Source organism: Lissotriton helveticus, chromosome 6 (assembly GCF_964261635.1).
Source record: "Lissotriton helveticus chromosome 6, aLisHel1.1, whole genome shotgun sequence".
NCBI lineage: Eukaryota > Metazoa > Chordata > Amphibia > Caudata > Salamandridae > Lissotriton > Lissotriton helveticus.
In genome coordinates, this window is record NC_136067.1 from 379,274,444 (window position 1) to 379,295,806 (window position 21,363).

Consider the following 21,363-nt stretch of genomic DNA (forward strand, 5'->3'; position numbering starts at 1 on the left):
AGAACAATATCAAGAGCTAAATTTTAATGTGTTAGTGTTTACTCCAAACGTGGTCAATAAGTAAAGAATGTGCTGCATGTCTTCATCTGATAAAAACCGACTCCTAAAACTAACTTGCCTCTTAGTACACTAATAGCATTGTCATAAGTGCATGGTAGAAATGTTTCTGAATTCATGTTTAAAAATCTCACTTTAAATAAATACTTCACAATGCACAAATATAATCTGATGTACGAAGGAGTGTGTTAAAGTAATATATATATATATATTTTAATTCTGGAGATATCTTGACATATTGTGACATGTTTTTGTTGCAAGATTAACATGCCAAACATCTTCAATGCTCGACTCGTGCACAGGGTCTTAAAGCCACAGTATGCCCTTGGCTAGACTCTGGCTCGCCCTCCCTGTTAATTTGTTGGCAAACCTATTAGTAATTTTGCCTGCATATGCCATAAACGGTTGGTGGAGAAGTAAGACATGAGTAGTCTACAGGAGGGTCTTTGAGTGGTAGATCGACAGTAAACATTGGGGAATTTGGATCTGAAAGTGAATTTTAAAAAATCGTTTATTATGGCCTGCGGGCCAGGGGCCAAACATCTTAATTCCATTTCTATAGGACAAGATAAGTTGTACTCTACAAAAACATTTCCTTTTTTAGGTATGGTCTTGCTGCGAACGGCCTGTGGAGTGGGCATCTCGCCCACGCCACAGGCAAGTTCTCAAAGGCCATAAACTCAATTATTTCCCTTCCACGGCCAAAGAGGACTGAAACAACTAATGCAATTGTGAAGATATACAGACTGCAATGTGCCCCGGTAGCAACCTATGGTGCGGAGATTTGGGGGATAGTGAAAGCACCCAGCCTGCAGACAGAAGAGAATCGGTTATGCAGAAAACTACTTGGAGCCCCAATCTCCTCATCCGGGTACATCTGCCATGCTGAACTCAACTTGCCCTATATAACTGATTTTATCGCCACACGGCCTGCACTATTTTGGCTGGCCATTTGGGCCAATGACCGCGCTACCCTAACTCAGGAAATTGTGGCGGAGTGTCTAGCTTGCGACAAAGGTATGAGTATCCCGTGGCTTCGGGCGACACAAGAAAGCCTAAACAGCATAGGCAAAATCCATCTTTTCAACGACCCCTCTCAGATTAAGAGTACAGATAAAAAGGATGTACAATTTGAACTCTATGCCCTTTATAGGGAAAAGAGGTTGGAGGAAGAATTGCAAAAACAAACTGTTAAGTCATATGTGAATAACGTAAATAATGACTCATCTCCACAACAAATTCCTCTATACCTAAGACTTCCATTGACTAATTGGGAAAGATCGTTATTATATCGCCTGAGAGCTGGGACTATAAAATACTCACTTTGTTTTCCTATGGGCCATAGTATGATGACCTGTGGAAACACGCCATGCCCCTGTCCCTGTGATGGACTCAGCAGACAAAATGACTTACATTTCTTTTTTAACTGTAAATTTTATATGAAATACATTAAATGGTTTTTAGCCCCATATTTTAAAAAACACAGACCAGTTTCCCTGACTCAATCCTACTCTATGCTTTTAAAATTAGAAAACGATGAATTGATCTTCCGTGTAAGTTCATTTTTGAAAGTTATTTCTTCTACACGCAAATCGATGGAATCACCTTGAAATGTTTATGCGCCGCACAGTTCCCAATGCCTTTGCACTTTAGTAAATTGGACTGCACTTTAGTAATCGGAATACACTGATTGTTTACATTTATGCTTGTATGCTCTTTTTTGCAGTCTTTAACTATTTGTGAAAGTTTTTGTAATTTTAAATGTACTTTTAATTATGTCGCTTTTATGGATTTGTTGAAATCCGAATAAAGTATTTTTGAATTGAATTGAATTGACAGTAAACAAATTCAGTAATGGATGGAGCTAGTGAGTCAACAGACAGATACCGCTGAGCATCCAGGCCACGTGGCCAGCCAAGAGAAGCACCGGCTGACCAAGAGAGCTGCCTGTTCTCCTGTCCACGGAGCAAGCAATGTAATGCAAACCCGTCGACTGTGCAAGCTGCTGCCATGCTGATGGCTGTGTGAGTCAGCGATTACTAGTTGTGTCCTCGCAATGGAGCACATGTCGCCACTTTAAACTGCATCGGAAACACACTGGTGCCACCAAGTGGACACTTGAGTGTACTGAATATAGTAAACTGAATTAGTATCAGACAAAGGTGCGTTAAACATATCCAAACTTATAACATTGTAAACGTTTGGCAAACCCCAAAACAAGATGGAACAGAGGGAGGGAGCGCGAGGCTACGTGCCCCATGTACACAGCAGAGGTGTGCTATTTTGTGTATATTAAAAGCACATGTGTTTTAAAAGAAAACAAAGAATGGCGATCAAAGTTTAAGAATATCGAGTCTGAAATGAAATTTGGGTTTCATGAATACGATTTCAAATTTTCAAAAATAATTAAGAATTTGGACTTGAACTAGGAACTATTTAGTGTTCTGGGCTTGAGGCACTATCATCTGTGACACTGTGAGCTACGTGAGCAGTTTAAGAAACACTGGTGAGAAACAGCATTGGTTCAAGAAAGTATCGAGATGCAACCAAATACAAGAATTAGCATGTTACTGAAGTTGCATTCGCTCTAATGTAACGTAGAGGTATTCAAATGATGTTTCTAAATTTGCATACATACTCTGCGAGTTTACATATTTGCCGAAAAGCATGCTTACCAGCTTTAACAGCTTTATGTATCACGTCCATCTATAACATCCTTAGGACGCATGTATAGCTCCTTTAACATATACAAGGAATTGCATGAAGCCCTTTAAGAGTTTTGAACACGAACCAATATAAATGCCTTTAAATGCAACTACTCTTTTGTATTGCACCTTTGCAGTTGCTTTTCTGTCTTTGCTTTCTCTTTGGGTTTTACTTGCCTGCATTGCGCTTGTTCTGGCAACAATAAGAGGACGGAGTAACACCTAATGTTCTTTTTTGACCTCTTATAGACATTATTTTTTGGTTACTAACGCTGCCACTGATGTGCAACAGAGTGTTATTAGGTGGAACGTGTATTCCAGTCTGCCTTTCTTTATGAAGGCTTCTTTTCCAGTAGTTCACGGCAGGCCATCCCTGGCTTCATGTGTGCTTCAGTGTGAGAGAGAAACTGGAATCTCTCGCCAGTGAATCTTTTGCTACTTGTATCTGGGGTCATGCCAGTGTTTGCTCATCTCTTGCCAGTCCTGTTCTCTCCCACTTTGGTTTTAAAATGACTTGCATGATAGTTATGTTTGATAGCAGGTTTTTTCACAGGTTTGGGTTTTGCTTCACAAGGAGCTCTATGACACCCACAGAAGAGATGCAACGAAAGATGCTGCATATCCGTTAAAAAGGAGTAATTGTTTCTTATACTAAATATATTAACTTGTCAATTAGTATTCGGTGGCCTGTATTTGTTCCAAGTCCGAAAAGTGCATTATTTCTAATTTTTGGAATTCACTGCTCCTCTAGGACTTCATCTCCCAGAAGTATATATACAGAAAGATTCGGCATGCTTTCTCTAACACTAGACGAACTTACCATGATTCCTGAAGCAAAGTTTTGTTTTAAGGTACCATGAAATTGCTTCCTTACATTGGTTGGTTCTGTTAACCTGCAAGTTAAAATCATCTCAAACGGACCCTGAACATCAGGTACCATGTGCATCACTAGATTCCAAATGGTCCTGAAAGAGGTTCAGGTTAAAATTATATGCACAGAATGCATTAATGTGCCATAAACTGCTATACGGAAATAGCAGTTCGATTTGAAAAGAATAACATGCAAAATACGAGCCTATCTTCTGGCTAAATGTGGTGCACGTGCTGTGGACAGGTGATATGCTCATAAGAGGTTTCAGGGGTTGCAATCAGGTGTATAAGAGGATGCTACCATGTTTGTGTCCTGGTCCGTTGATTCAGTCTTTAGACTTTCATCTTACTTATGCGACAAACTGACACTGGGAAACCACAGTAATAGACTTTGTTGTCGTATTTAAAAACTGTGGGATAGTTAGTTCCATGTAACCACCAATTATTTTTGTCACAGACTTTTCTCTAATCTTTTCTTAGAATGCACCGTTCTTATGTTGATTGTGCCTCTCACAATGTTTGCTGGTGAGAAATCCGGATGAGACTTTCGGATTAGTGGGATAGTGTGACTGGTAAGGTTAGAAGGGCTGGGCATGCTGGTAGAACAGGTTGCAGTTCTTGCTGAACCTGGCAGCTGCATCAGACTTGGCAAAAAAGACCCATTTCTTTGGCATGCTGCCACTTCAGAGGCTTTGGAGCAGGAAGGAGAGAAGTGTCACACTTAGACCAAGATTCTGAGCGAATCCACTCCGAAGAGAAGCAAAGAAAACTGCCATGCCAATGTAGAAAGTAGAAACAGTGTTCTGAGTAACCAATGTAATTTGTTAATTGAGACCCTTACAGGCGAGTAGTCACACTTTACAAGCCATCTGATTGATCGATTAAATGATTTCAGACAGGCATCAGGCCCCTTGCCAGATGTTCTGTGCTGCTGAGGGCAGGGAGTAGAGATGGGAGAGGATGCAGCAGTCTGCTGCTGGGCTAGAGAGCTCATTCTTTGCAGCTAGAACACAGAGGACAGACTGTAAATGTCACACAATCAGACTTTTGTGCGAGAGGCGACCTTATGCAACAGGGCAATTTAAGCTACGGAAAGTCCCAATTATCATTGGCACCTGTGTAACACCTTCAATTTATTTATTCTGCGCATATGATATACAGGGTCTTTCGAGGCTGAACAGGACTATTGTTTGAAGACACGCTGAGGGCCTGAGGACATTGGCTGAAATGAATCCCCCTCCATCCCCCAGCCCCGCCTTCAGCCAAATCATGCATCAGACGTGCTCAGTGGTGGTGTCCTGTCTTACAGCACTCACAATGCCAGCTTTCAACATAGAATTATCTTTATATGGGTCCATCCCACCTCCCACTCATCTCAATGCTTTTTTTAGACATTACACAGGCCATTTGTGCGCTTTACCAAACACCTGTCCCTCACCAAACTCATTTAGTTTTTATTAATGTAAATGCATAGTCTAGAGGACATGAATCAAGCCCAAGAAAGTGTAACACACAATATCTACACAATCACGATTAACGAGTGATTGATCATCAGGTTACTAAGTACATATTGAGACACTGAAGGTGACAGGAGATATGTGTAGTTTTGTCAGTAGACATGTCGAAGGACACTGCAGAGTGCAGATACTTGCTGATCTGGTGCGGAGAGCATCACATAAATCTCTGCTTGGATGAAGGCCCCCATGTTAGGGGCACGGAGACCTAACCAGAGGGTAGGGTTGTATGTTCTCACAACGAACTCCGTTGTAACACATGCCTTTACCACGCATGCGTTACAACGGAATGCTATTTTCACGCTTACCCTTCTCCACGTATTTTTCCGTGGTGACGTCATACGTAGTAAATAAAAAACGGCCGTTTCCTTCGTCTGCGACGCCAATTGCCTGCACATCTTGACTAAAGGTTAGTGTTTTTATTGGGGGGGAAGCCCCCCCCATCCCCCTTTTTTTATTTGTACCCTTTACCACACATGCTTTTACTACGTACCTCGTAGTAAACGTATGCGTGGTAAAGGCTTTCGTTGTAACCACGCATGCGTTGTAATGCATGCGTGGTTACGGTTTTCGTTGAAACGGCCGCGTTGTAGTGGCCGTTTCCCGAGGGTAGCCTTGCCAGCCAGAGGTAGGGTTCTCCAATATTTAACAGCAGAGGTGCAAAAGGATGGACAATGTAGTGACAGGCGAGGCAGGCTGGAAGCGGCAGAAGCAGGAGCTTAAAAAAAAACAATGGCAAAGACAATAGGTCTTGCCTTCCAACAGTGTTATCCGACTATTTAGATTTGTCAAAGCATTTTGCCAATGGTGTTCTGCATCAGCAAAAAGAAAAATATGCTCATTCACTAATGTGGAAAGGAACTGGCAAAAAATTAATAAAGCGCAATGTACATGTGCAAATGCATCACAATGCTATGAAGGGCCCTGCTTGACCACACATGCATTCACGCATCATGGTGTAGTAGCTATTTCTTCTATTTCTTATTCACTGTTCCAAAAGGATTGACGCCAATCATGGAGTGATAAAACAAAGAAATTATTTAAAAAAATTCAAGAAGTAGTGGTATGACTGCAGTTTGCAGCTTAAGGGCACTCCAAAGTAGAAAAAATATAATAACAGAAAAAAACAGGGAGCGGGGGAGTGCGAGAACGGATCAGGCTGGGGGCAGGGGCGGCCTTAGGCATGTTAAAGCTGTGCACTTGCACAGGGCCGCCAAACCCCAGGGGCTGCCACGCCAATATATATCCTTAATATAATAATCCTCTGAGGATGGATACATATTTGCGTGGCGGCCCCTGGCAGGAATTTGGCGGCCTCCGGCTCTGTTCCACTTCCAAACACCCTGACCGCCCGTTATTCACTGGCCTCTGCGCCTGCGTTCCTCCGGGGGGGGGGCCTACCTAAGCTCCCTGCCCAGGGCTGCCATGACCCTAGAGCCACCCCTGATGGGGGTAGTAATAACTGAAGAGCAGCGACACCAGCAAGGGTTGGGAGCAATAAAGGAAATGAGGAGGTTTGTTAAATTAAATAAAGCAAAGATGGATGAGGGCGGGCAGACGAGGCAACAAACAAGCTTGGGGGAAGTAACAAAGGGCAAAGAGGGCAGGTAAGACAAAAGCAAGAAAACGTATGTGCTTTCATGGAGTGCTGACAACAGAAAAAAGTAGTTCCATACTGTGGAAGGATACCTTTCCAATAAAACAGGATGGTAAAGGATTTATGCTTGGGGGGCAAACACAAGAAAAAGAAGGAAAGCCATTGAACAACCTAAATTGAAAAGCAAGTCAACCATGACAGGACAATCGGCTGACTTAAAGCCTGCTCTAGAACTGGTACTGTTCACAAATGATCTTCGACAGCCACTACTGCTCGTCTTGGCATGTAAGCCCCCCATTAGAATGTGCCCGTAGAACGCCTTCTAAATAGAGCGGCTACCTGACCAGTATTTTACTGACGTGGTCAGTACTTTTATGTTAAGGCGGGTACAAATTTTGGAACAAAATAGTGGTCAGTAGTCATTCCCCTTGAAATGCATGAATAGAATATTCAAGATGTGTTTTAGGATCATTTAACCTACTTAATCTTTTCCATATTACAAATCAATACAGAAGATTTTAACCGAAATATGATTTAATAATTCCAGTTCCTCGCCCGCCAGAATCTCAGAAGTTGAACTACTAACTGGTATGTATCAATAGAAACTGGGGCACCCCTCTACTTGTAGCATGTCTGCATTTAAAGACTTTAGTATGTAGTGGCATCATAATTACACATCCACGACCTAGTGTTTGATGTGCAACAACAAACTAAAAGTTACATCAAAAAGAATGTAGTGCATAAACAAAGCTAAGAATGGTGTCGTTCAAATACTATAAAACGAAAGTGAATGCAATGGCTTCATTTGGTTCGGATGTAAATGCTGTGTAAAAAGTCAAGACTGTCGATGACCAGAAGAGGGCGACCAAGACCAGAGTTACTCTTCTGGAAGAGCTTGAACCACTGTGCCGACATTGGCAAACATGAATCTTTTTACTCCCAGTCTAAACTACATTTTCATACAAGCAGTGCAAGCCTGTTGGTCTGAACTTGGCAGGCATGATTTCTTTTTTAATTATTTATTTATTTTAAGGATATTCAACATGCTAACACATAAATTGGCAAACATATAAAAAATAAAGGAGTGGCCATGAAGCCCAGGACTCTGTCTCTGGCACCGAAGTGCACTTGGTTTCAAGCGGCTGTGCGCACAACATAGGCTAAAATGGCATTACTCGAAGTACAAGACAGTCAATGATTGGAATGGGGCTTTGTGCCAAGCGCTGCCCCTTAGGCACTTCATAACTCCCCTTTAAACATCTCCAAAAAGGAAAAAAACAGGAAAGCTTCTCAGTCTATCGCCGATGTCCTGGCAGATTTACAAGATTGCCACTGCATTCAAGCTAGCCTGGCTGAAAAGGGGTGTTACCCCGAAACTGGTCCCAGGATGCTTGTTTCTGGTTCAGGGAAAACCTGGCTTGGCAGCTCAGGCTGGACTGTTCCCATGAGACAAAGGTTCGAGACTGATTTGCATATGGCTGGGCCTGAACTGGGGAAGCATAGTGAGCTAAAGTACGATAATGGATTCAACCCAGATCTGTGACTGAGGGTGAGTGTCTGTAAAGTTTCAGCGCTCCGTCCATCTCCTTTTGTTTGCTTTGTTCGGCCTAAGTTGGCAGGGTATGCCCAGACGTGGGTCCCTTGCTCACTTTACCACTGCATTCAAGCTAGCCTGGCTGAGCTAAAGAATGATGATGGATTCAACCCAGATCAGTAACTTCTTGAGCCCAGATCAGTGACTTCCAGAGCTTTGTTTTCCCGACTCAGCACTAACATTAAGAAATAAGTTAAATAAACAGTCAAACCTTTACTTAAAGGATAACTGAAGTTAAAGAAAAAAGTAACAAAGTTATCTTGCACCGCCTAACTTTAGCAACACCTTTATTTTTAAAGACATCTTGCAGTAAAAGTGTAAAAAAAATGATAAGGTCTCTTCAACATGAAAAAGTGTGTTTCATTAACATGCAGAACCGTTTCACAATAATACATCACATTATATCAGTACATAGTACATTGAGAAGCATTTTTTAAGCAATAGTTTTCCAAACATGAGTTTACAAATATTAATTTGTCGTTCCCCACCCTGACAATAATATCAATAGTGAATGAAGATGCAAGTCACTTGTTAAGTGCACGCTTTGGGCTGTGAACCTATTATACATGAAAAACATTATTGTTTATAAATGAAACACAGGATAAGGCTTTGCACAATACACATCCAGAAATCATGTATTTTTATGTCCTTTTATATGATATAATGAAGAAAATGGGAGGAAAGGGAAATTAAACAATTGCCTAGGATCACACAGTTTGGTAAAGTGTGAAAATCGGCATTAATCCCACATTTTCTGGTTTCATATAGTGCAATTCAGTCACTGGATGTATATGCTTCACCCCCCTACACCCACCTTACTGGCACACCCTACCCCGACCACCACCCTTCTGGCAACAATGCGTACCTCGGTCACATCCCAGACAAATCCTTTTGGCCCCTGGGAAAATGTTTGCGAGTACCCATGCTCTATACAGATCTTCCAAACACAAGCTGGAAACCCTCTCTGTGCACAGGTTCCCGCTCCAGCTCACCTGGTGTTTCACCCTGTGATCTCGGCTCCTCACTTGGGGACCATGTGAAGGGAGCCGATATTAGATGACACATGGTCACAATGTGTGTGCTGGCAGGTCTGCGAAAAGCATACTAGACTAGGTTTAATTAGGTGCCGAAATGAATATGAGCAAAGGGACACATTTTAAAATGGTGCTCTACGGGGTTAAAGTCTTTTGAAACATCGTGAATGGGAGTACAGCGCCGCATACAGAACTATTCAAAGGTGACTAAAGGGTTTGATACAGTTTCCTTAGATTACTTCACTGGTATGGATGTCTTACGGTCATGAAACGAGGGCAGGATTTATCATGTCTCTTTCCTTCTGCTTTGTGTGAACCATTTTTGAGACTCTCCTAAATACCAGTAACAAAACTGTGTTAAGGCAGGGCATAGCTTTTGGTAAATCAGGAAATCGTTCTTACGTAAACCAGTCCTCTGACTGCTTTAAACGAGGAAAACGCTTTTGTGATCAAGATCCCGATTTTGAACCAGTTCTACTGCTATAAGCTAAGAAGAGTGGCAGCAACAACCAATGAAAACGTGTGGCTTGATGCATGACTTTTCTACTAGGGTCCTCTAGAAAACAATTGGGGTTTGATTCAATAATGTTCTTGTTAAGTTTTTGTAAAGCGCGCAAATGTCCTGAGGGGTCTTGGCACAGAGGAGTCAGAGGTGTTTACTGTGTCAGAGTAAAAAAGGAGCTATCTGGAATTAGGTAGTAAAAGCCATGTTTTGGGGTCTTCCCTGAATCTAATCACTTCTAAAACCAATACATACTATAACCAACCGCACATTCAAAGACTTCGGTAGCATCCGGGGATGCTATGTGTTATCAGGAGGAGATGGCAGTACGAGAACACATTTTGACAGATCAAATTCGAATTCCATATAATGTGCTGCACTGAAAGGTTGTGTTTGTTAAAAACAATAACAAGAATATACAAGTGGAGCAAGAATTACTAATAATATCTAAGGAAAGGGTGAAGGATGCTATAAAGCTTCTTGGTTCAACGGAGTCCCGTCACCCACATTGGCAAGATAACTGGCTCACATTTGTCGACTAACCCCAAGTCAAGAGGGTTACTCTGCCAGTTTTGTTTTTAAACCAACAGCCCTAAGCATGTAGGGACTTGCAGGTGAACTTTTCATAGAAAAAATGAAACACAAGGCCTAGGACATTTGGGGCTGATTTAGAATTTGACAGACAGTATACAATCCATCTGGGTGACACAAGATATTACCTCCGCCATCTCAACTGTACTTTGCTCTTCAAATTTAGATATGGCCACTGGTCTGGAAGTCATCGGCGATGGCAGTTCCCTTCAAGGTACAAAAAGTTTGGTGGACGGACGCTGTAGGTTTTGATGAACATTCACCAAACTTTTAATTTTCTTTGTTTTTCAGAAGCAAATTCACAAGCGGAATTTTTATTTTGTAAAACAATTTACTAATGAGCTTTAACCCTTTCGGCGCTGCCCAAATTCTCCTGCTGTGCGGGAGAATGAATAAGTGGGCGGGATTCGGACGGCCCCCAGCCGTCCTTAGCACACGCCCATCATAACGTTGGACAGCCGGGGGCACCGAAGAGGCTAGACCCTGGTAGTTTTCTCTCCGCATGTGGGAGTCATTATTATTTTTTTGGCCCTCAGCCCCAAGTTTTTCCTGTCAGTGATGAACAGAAACGTTCCCATTAGCTGTAAATAGAGTGAGCAGTCAGATGGCTTTACTCTGACAGCCCCTGGTCCATTGGGCCATTAGAGAAGACTTTTGTTCAAAAGATTCAATGCCGGCACTGCGAATAAAAAACCATAGTTTGCATGTCTGTAAATGAGAGGGCAGACTAAGAGTTAGGTAGACAGGGTACTCCGTTGCGTATGTGATGGAGTACCCAGTCAGTCAAACTGTAAATCAGCCAACTTGTCCCACAAAAAGAGGTCTGGCTGAAACCCAAACTTTTGACATGGGCGCAGTTGATCCTAATGTCTGTGTTGAATGCAGAAACTTCCATTTGGCGACCAAGTCCTTTGTGCAGAATCCCTTTGTCAGTTTCTCTAAATTCCAATCTACATGGAATCTGCGCACTTAAAAGCCCTGCTGGTGGATGGAAAAAAACACAAAAAGGCACAAAATAATTATATTCATTCACCCCTACCAGAGCGGTCAATGTGCCTACAGATACAAACCTAGAGGGTCATATGCCTTACCCCAACCAAACAGGTGGGCTGACATTGGAGCGTCAGGGTGCTTTGTTGAAGGGGGAGATATTTACCCTTAAAGACAAGTACACGTCATTTGATGAAGTTCCCAATAAAGTTGCAACCTTACTCTTTCATCCTCACCCCTTTTTTTCCTCACCTCATGATACATGCTTCCGTGCCTTGCTTTGATAGGCTTCTTATGTTACAACGACAAAAATGGGTTTATATCCAGTGGCGGCTCCTCCGTAGGTGCGTTTGGTCGTCACCCCCTGCTTTCTCACAGTGCGAGAAGCAGAAACATAAAATGGTAAAAACTACCATTTTATGTTTCTGCTTCTCGCACTGCGAGAATGGTTGGGGGCGTGAGGGTGGGCGGTCCTGCTTTTGGGCAGGGGGGAGTGGCTTGTCCACTGTTGTGGGTACTCACTGTTTGGTCAGCCCTGGAGCCGACGAAACAGTCAGTACCCACAACAGTGGGTAAGCCGCTTCCCCCCTGCCCTCAAGCAAGACCGCCCACTCTCCCTTTTTCTTTATGAAAAAGAAAATGGCGTGGCTGGGGTGCTTCCCCTGCGCCTCACCAATCACAACGCTGCCATTGCAGCGTTGTGATTGGCTCCCATGTTAAGTCGCGGCCGGCGGCATCATGACTCACGGGCCGCGAGTTCGCCAGCTGTGACTGCATCTGAGCCAGGTTTTTGACCCTTTTGGCACGACGTTCATTGTTCCTATTGATGACACCCCAGAGTGATAATTTTTCTGAAGCTTTCTTTGCCTCTAATTGCACGCTCATTATCTTCTGCCGCTGAGCGTTTTTCACTTCCAAAGGAATCTTGAGTGGCGCAAGTTTGACGGGTCGCTTTAACTCCACGCTGCCCATGGTTTTCACCTCAGTTGAGGTGGTTGGCGTTTGCAAGGCAGTCAGGCCTTTGGTTTGTTTGCGAGTTCCCAGCACGTGCTCCTCCTGGCTGTTGTTAATCTGTAAACAGCCGACATTGACCTTAGAATCAGGATCGCTATCGCTAAATGTTTTTTCTGTTATCTTAAGGGGAAGTTTCATGTTTATAAATGACTCTATGTACATTGCTCCACTCTTGCTGTGTTGTGAATTTCCTCGCAGGTATCTGAAGCCCGAGGCTCCCTGCACATTGTGCCCTCATCTCAGGGCGTTAAAAGTTACTAAGTCCCAGCGGAGAGACCCTGCCCTATCATCCGCCGTCGCCCGGGCCTGGTGGAAGTGAGCGAGGGAGAAGGTGCACTGTGAATGAGTACAGAATGTTCAGAAGAGTTAGGTGAGTCATTTTTCTATAGTTTTCTTTATGTAATAATAAGCTCTTTGCTAGATGGTATGAAGTTGCTCAGATTTGTGTGCCTGTGTAAGCGCACACATGTATGAGAGAGTATGTGTGCATGGTCTGGCTTTCAAATATGGCTCTTTTAAACGTGATTCAAGTAAATTCAGAAACATCTCTGTTTACCAGCCTGTTTAATGAAACTTAAACTGTGACTATGAAAAAGGAGAACACGCCCTAATGACAATGCTACTTGTGTGTGGCCTAGTATTTTATGATACATTAAGCAATATTAACATGAAGCAACCTTATTTTCGATTAAATCAAGCATAATGTCTTTCTACAGAGGAAATGCTCCTTAACTTGTGTATTTTAAGGAGCACTCCTATGTGATAACGAAGGAAAGGGAGTGTTGGGGAAACATAATATTTGCCTAGGATCACCCATTTTAGTCAAGTGGGGAAACCGGAATTGGTCCTAGGATTTTTGCTTCTACATTGTGCTGTTCAGACCTTGGGAGAGTGTGGCTGCCCCGCTCATACCCTGAAAGTTGAAAAGAACTGTTACGCCACACCACTTTCAAAAGTCACCAGCCACCACTGTTTACATCAATATTACAAGATACCTCTGTTTTAAGGATTTCCAAAATAAAACTTGGTATTGCACAATGGCCGAGCACACCGAAATTTATGATAGAATGAATTACTGTACGAGTGCACACGTTTATAGATCAGACTGTGCAGAAACCATCTATTCTCTAACCAGCCTACAGTGAGAAAGACTTGGAAACATGACTAGAACAGGTACATGTTCAATAAAGCCCTGAATGCTACAGGAGTGAGCAGACATGCTACTTAAAGGGAGTGTGCTCTAGCGTTTGGTTCGAGATTGGTGCAAACCTCCAGCTCCAACAAATACTGTTCATTCAATGGCAAACCTAAACAAGCATTGGAAAAAACCAATAGGTTATGCTTATGCCAGATCTATTTTTTTAATTTTAGACATGCTGCACAGCAGCATAGGCTGCTGTGCAGCAGTGCATAAAATAAAGAAAAAAGTGTGATGACACTGCCAATGTTGACAGTGTAATAGCGCTTTTTATCATTAAGCCATGTTGCACAGCAGCCTGCGCTGCTGTGCAATATGTCTAATAGTGGAGAAGTGGAAACAACACCAGGGAGGTGTATACGAGAGGGAAGGAGCAGCAACAGACAGTGGGGGGGAGTGCATGGGGGACAACACAAGCAAGCTGCAGGGAAGGGAGAAGCAAGAACGGGAGGAGGGTGTGTGGGGGGGAACAACATGAGAATGCTGCGGGGAGGAGGGAGAAGCAACAATGAACAGCAGGAGGAGGGCTGGGAGGGCAAAGACTGCACAGTGCCATGCACTCTTCTAGAATGCATGGCAAAAAGTTTTAAAAAAAATACCTGCAGCAGCACGCGGCCAGTGGAAGGACACTGCTCACAAACAGGAAGCTGTGATAGGTTTGTGTTCCACAGCAGAACAGAAGCCCGGGAAGAAAGCAGGAGGCAAGCAGCCAGGGAGAAGCAAGAGGTGTGACCAATAAGAAGCAAGGAAACAAGAGTGATGTGGAAGCCAAGTAATGGTAAGTATTGCTAGGTAATGCATGGACTCCAAGCAAATTTTTACATTTAAAAAGAAAATATTTACAATAGATTTCACTGACAGCGCATTCGCGCTGTTCAGGCGAAAACTAAAAAAATGTCCTGAGATATTTACGAGCCAAACCAAAACAACACTTAGAAAATCTACAGACAAGACATTAAATTACAGTAGCTGTCACAGAGCTGATGCAGTGTTCAATGTTTCTACATCCTGAGCCTTTTACCTAAGCTTTAAATGCTTCCCAGCACTTTAACCTGATTTTTTAAACACTGTTTTACACGTTTACTGTAAAATGGCTTGATGCCTCTTACAGAACACTGATCTAAAATAAGCAGTGTTGTGTCAGGCAAGAAGAGAACACCTAAGTAAAATACGCAGGGCAGTTTAAGTGACACGCTGGGAGCAACATTTCCACCACACCCATCCTAAAAATACTACCTGTGAAAAAAAAAAAACAATCACAGAAAGGTGCAAAGCATCTTCATCCAGTCGAGCAAGATTCCTCCCTAGTTGTGTCACCTGGATTTCTTCTCACAGCAGTTCCTCATTCTTGATGACACTGAAGTTTACCTTTGCTGTCTCTATGCCTCTAGGCAATTAGAGACAGGTGGGCTAAAACATGCAAACTTCGTATGTCTTTTGGTTCAACTAGATGTTCCAGCGGATTAATGCTCCTAGACACTTTACCTCAAGAGACGAGAAATCCGAAACCTGTCGACAGCCGTCACCTGGTGCCTTTGGGAAAGTCTCGCTGAGCCTTTCTAATATCTAGTCAAATCTGATTTTCTTTTTTTCTTAAAGGTTGCATTGTTCTTGGAACGTGACTGTACAGTTAGCAAGTATTCACGGAGATAGAAGGCGGCAAAGGGTGACACCAAAAATACAACCTGTTCTGGTGGAGGAACGCCTGCAACAGGAAAATCAGGTTGTTCCTCGTCAGACAAACCTGGTAAAACCAGGGCAGGTGCCGCATCATGAAAGCACTAATAATTTTAAGGATCATGCTTTTCAGTTTACTGTTTAATTATATCTCCGGCTCTCATTTCCATCACTCCCCTAATTGGGCATTGCAACCCACCCTGTCTTAGTAGCCATGGATGCTAAACCAGTAGTCCATCCCTGGCTTTATTTACAAAAGTATGTGTTGTTGAAAGCTAAACTGGCCGGGTATTTCAGCAGTGTGGTGAAGTACAAAAGGCTGCTTCCAGGCCTAGATTGGTCTCCAGTAGACATGGGAAAATTTTTAATTACACAGGTGAAATTTGCAAAGTCACTGTGTAAAATTTGTGGAATTTCACACTGCAAAATTCTGCATATGTTTAACTCGATAGAAACTGGTTTGTGCAGAAAATGTCATCTTGAGTTGACATTTTCTGCAAGAAGCAGTCTCCTGCCGTCATTTCATCAGGCTTATATTTTTTATGCACACAAAAAGCAAACAAAACACTGGCAAACCACATTTCATGATATAGAGATTATTTTGCATAATTTCATGAATTTTTCACAAAATTTCAAGAAATTTTGCAGGTGATGCTTGGGGAGGGAGAGAAATCATGCAATTTCACCCCAGGTCTTGATCAGGGCCCCCTACAGCTACCAAGCAACCCTGGACTTAGAGGTGCCAATTCTCAACAAAGTATGTGCACAATACGGGTTGATAAGGCTAAATTTCTGCATGGAACTGCCAGTGTTAAGGTCGCAGAGGTGCTGGACGTCTTGACTGGTGGCTCCAGAAGGAAGGGACATGGTACCAGTGGGCCTACTGTCGCACTTCCTTCGCAGTGACAGAACGGCCCTAGCAATGCGGACCAGCAGAGTTGCCATTACCTGCCAGCACTACCTGCAAAGAGACTGGACCTTGTGTACCCTAGAGGGTTCACTGGAGTACTGATGTAGGGCAAGGTAGCAAGGAGTTCTATACTGGTGGCACAGAAATAATGCTTTATGTTTCGGGCGAAAAGTATAAAAACTGCCATGTTTTCTACACTCCCCAACCTCACGATAATTGATTATACCTATACTAGTCCTGTTTATACATACTATTAAAAGCCATTTGCTAGGGGTGGAAATTGAGGGGAAATGAGGGGACTTATTTAGCAATGGTATCTGAAATGTTTGGAGGTTGATGCATCAAGCAAGAGTGATCATCCTAGCAGGATATAAAAAATATTAAATAAACATCATTTGAGGTAGTGTCTATACAAATAAGGGTTTGCTGGATTCTACCCGAAACGAGCACGTTTACAGCACCCTTTTTTCGTGCTTTTCATTGAACGGACAATGTTTATTGTAGCTTCCAATTACCAGCATAACGTTTATAGACTACAAACCTGCGCTCTTGATGCTTACGAAGGGCGCTGTGATCAGAGCTGTCAAGTACTTGATGATTAAACCTAAAGGTTGGCAATCGCATTTCATGAAAAACACAATGTTCACGTTAAATCGCTATTTTATACCAAGTGACACAGGTGCAGTTATACCCAAGTATAGATAATCTAAGCACCTATTGGGAGTGGACCGCCGAACATATAAACCATAACATTGTGTTGTTTCACAAGAATTATTCAAATTAAATGTAGGATATTTCATTTGCAGGAACCTCTGGCGGCTGCCTCTGGGTATAGTTGCAAAGTTTCAGGATATGCCTGGCAGCAATAGCCTTTTTGCTTCTAAATGCCCAGAGAAGTACTTGTGCTTGATATGCCACGAGTGTGCTCAAACACAAGACACAGGTGCAGTGCTTTTGAGCTCAAACTGGTGGATTTCAACTTAAGAGGGAAAGAGGGCTTTCTAATGTATCTGGAATATGGGAAGTGGCTGATTGCCACCACAACATCCTAGACCACCCCATTAACGCTACAACACTCCCACCGCAGGAAGCAGTCCCCTACTCCACTCACACCAATTGCTGCAGGACACTACAAGAATTATAACTGCATCGCACCATTTCTGCACCTGCAGCAACACTCTTAGACTTTAGACTCAGAGGAAGCCATGATGGTGCACGCTTACTTGCTTTTTTTGGGAGGGGGGATGGCACACAGTTCTGCTTATCAACTACTTTTTTTTTCCAGTTTCAGAGCGTGTTTCCATCCTAAACACCAGGGGCAGTGGTGACTAAATGAAGCCTTAACGCTGCAATGGTGCATACAGTTTGAGAGATACATGCTCCTTGTACACATGAACATGGAGCTGCATTCCCCCAGACTCAGCACTGGGCTGAGGCTGTGGAACTTTAAGTTAAGAACGAATACTTCAAAACTTCCATCTCTTCAAAACCCCTAAACGCCTGCTAGGCCTAAAGCCATTACCCAATAAAACTAACTCGGCCGCTAAGATGGCACAGTCGGTAAATTGCATGCTGCACATTTATGAATTAAATCAGATTTAATACTAGAGAAGTTGTCTGAGTAGTTTGTTCCAAGAGGAAGACTGAGGGAAAATAAAATGGAAGGCACTGTACTAGGTAACAGCACCACAAAGCAGCAAGTCAGGCAACAATCACTATGTACAAACACTTTTGCGATGCGACTTACAATAGCAGCCTATGAATAACTTCACATAAGATGGATCTACAAAATGTACACAGCAATTAATCAGTATGTGTGTAACTACAACTCTTATTCAAGAGGTGACACCTGGCTACCACAGAGACTTCCCCCACAAGTCCACCCATCAGAAACATCTACCACCAAGTCTGGACACTACTGTGGCTCAGAGGCGCTCCTGCTCTTAGCTCTTATGATCATGGTAAACTTTGCCAGATATGTATCATCTGAACGCATCACATTCATCACAAAGAGAATGTTCAACACAACCGAGCTTTTAAAGGACTCGTGATACTTATAACTATTTCGGAAACAGTCTTGGTTGACCTGGAGACCACAACCACTTGCGTTTCTCCAAAAAAGGATTCGAGCTTAAATCCTCTAAGGATGAGAAACTGGCAAATGAATGCACATCCATCACATCCGCTGCAGTTGGTCTCCCGACACTCAATCAGTCAATCGAGGCATTCCAACCAGTGTTTGGGGAAAACGTCTGCCTATAACTTCCCCCCATTTGCATGTTTCAATGGCTGCGAGTTGGCCTAACGGCTAGGGCGCTCGACCTCGGACCTGGGGATCTGGGTTCGAGTCTCAGTAACGACGCCAAAATCCTCCTGTGATACTGGGCAAATCACTTAATCTCCCTGTGCCTTAAAATGAATGCATGTCCTCATGTAACGTAACTGGTGCTATGTAAAGCGCTCTGATACCTGATTCAGTTCGGGTCTAGTACGTGCTATATAAAAACTCTGTAAAAAAAAATACATTTTTTTAAGTGAATGTATATTTATGCACCATATATATGTGTATGTCTGGCCATCAGAATATTAATCTTCCAGAACATACAGCAGCTACATGATCTCCCGAACCCAGAGTTCTATAACTTCCTTAAAATCAAGACTGCAATAACAAAGGCCAACCTATGCGGAGAAGAGCCGGGGATCATCAAGTATCTGCAACTCATCGACCTAGCAGGACATCAAACGGCAAAAATCTATAAACTACTCAGCCCATCCAAGATGGCGCAGAACAAAAAAGCAACCAACACATGGGAAACGCGCCTGGGCAGGCAACTAAATGAAAAGGAGCGAGCAATAATGTGGAGTTCAGCGACAACAAACAAAATCACCCCACAACTAGCGCAAACAAAATACTGGCTGCTCCACAATGCATACTGGACGCCATCCAAACTCCACAAGGTCGGCATAGCAGACTCAGACAAATGCTGGAACTGTCAGAAAGAAGAAGGGACCCTCGAACACCTTATTTTCACCTGCGTGAAGGTCAGGAAGTTCTGGGCTCAAATCAACACTTTCCTGAATGACATGCTCAAAACTAATCTGAAGATCAGCTTCGTCAGCCTGGCAACTGAGCACCTAACAGCGAACCTAAACAGTAAAGAAGAAAGAGAACTCCTAGACCTACTTCTCACAGCGGCCCTCAAAATGATCCTAACGAACTGGAAAAACACAGCCAAAGCAAGCTTTAAAACATGGATCAACTGGATTACCTTCCTGAGGGGAGCAGACAACATTACAGGCACCTTCTCGAAAGAACACACAGCCAAGCTGCACATGTGGGACCCGCTCGATGAGCTCCTGAGGACGACCCGATAAAGGACAACACCCCCCCCCCCCCCTCTTTCTTTTTTCTCTTCTTTCCTTTCTTCTCCAGTGGAGGGAGAACAACAGACATACATGACCGCCAACTGTGTACCTATATCCGTATGTATATATATATTTTTGTACGACCTTCTTTTGTATACCAATAAAAAATTTCTAATAATAGAATATTAATATTACATGTACATACATGTGAGTATATGTAGATGGGTTTATGCTTTGTATAAGGATATGTGTATATATATGTGTTTACACACACACACACTATATATATATATATATATATATATATATATATATATACACACACACACATGCACGCGCACACACACGTATTATGAGGGGGGGAAAAAACTTCCATGTCACCTTTTCTTCCACTTTCCGACTCATTCTAAACCTTTCAGACTACAAAGGACTCCCATACATGCTTTCCAAACTGCTATCTACCTTCTCATCCAAATAGAAGGTGCACACATTCATCACTCCTAATAACATCTTTCACTACTCCTAATAACATCTCACATCTTTCCTTTACTAATCCATTTCAATGAATATATTCCTATTTAAAAAATCAAGAGTAAATGCATGAGTTCTCGAGAGCACACATTTTAACACATCTAATCCGACAACGAAAAAGAAGCACATATTGCTAATCTACTACCTGTTGACCTCTAATATTGGGTTCCGGAGTAGTGTGCAAATTGCAGCAAGGTGCTTAAACGCCTCATCAGGGTTAGTAATCCCTATGTATGAGTGCAATTTACATATACAATTACCATGTCCAAAGACTATCCTGCCAGCCCAGCTGATTTGTAAAGCTACGATCTGCTGCACTCTCCATGACACTATTCATAGAACAAACAGCTGATGGTGGTTCTACTGTTTCTGTCATTATGGCGTATTAGATGACAGAAGTTAAGTCCACGTATTACCAGTTGTTCAGCTTTTGGTGTTCAATATTGAGTTTTTCTGTCTCTTATTTAGGGCAGATTTTTGGCAGATGCAGCTTTCTTGAAGTATGTGCTGGCACCTCTTTTTGAAGGCTTTCAACTTACACCATCACGATGCTAAGCTAAGACAACTCAGTGGACTAATGCGGTTATTATAAGAATCAGAGTGCAACCTAAAGGTCATAGGTTCTAATCCTGGTGGGTCCAAGTAGCTTTTCATCCTTCTGAGGACAATAAACGGAGTAACTTTCATATGGGTAATAATTAACATCTGTCAGCAACATCTAGAGACTATACAAATGGTAGAGTGTGCTATAGAAGGTATCAATTATTACTCATCGCCACCATATTTTGTAATAAAATTTTATTAGCTTCTGTTGGAACAGCAAATAAGCAGGAGTGAACCCATGACAATTAACAAATAAATTAAGAAAAGAAATCAGGGTAAACAATGTGAGCTTTACATTGAGGTAAGAAAAAAGCATTCCTCCATAATAATGACATTTGACCTCACTTTCATATTTACTTTTTTGCACGATTTTTAATGGATGTCTACCCTTCTAATCGTTTTATTTCCATAATTTTGGGAGAAATCCCTCTTCCTTTCCAAAAGCGGTGCACTTATGCTTCATATATATATCTGCTTAAATAATTCTTGTACTTAGGAATCTGATCTGGCGTAGTTGTTTCCGATAACCCACATATCACACGTGTACTAGTGCTGGACAGGAAGGCAGACATGCATTATCAGAAATTACACGATATCAAACCAGTATCAG

General features: G+C 42.5%; 1 protein-coding gene across 3 annotated transcripts in view; it reads right to left on the minus strand.

Annotated features, from left to right (window-relative positions):
• The window catches only part of GRHL1 (grainyhead like transcription factor 1), an 89,751-nt gene that overhangs the window by 32,543 nt on the left and 35,845 nt on the right, over window positions 1–21,363 (minus strand). The gene's annotated exons all lie outside the window — the stretch shown is intronic.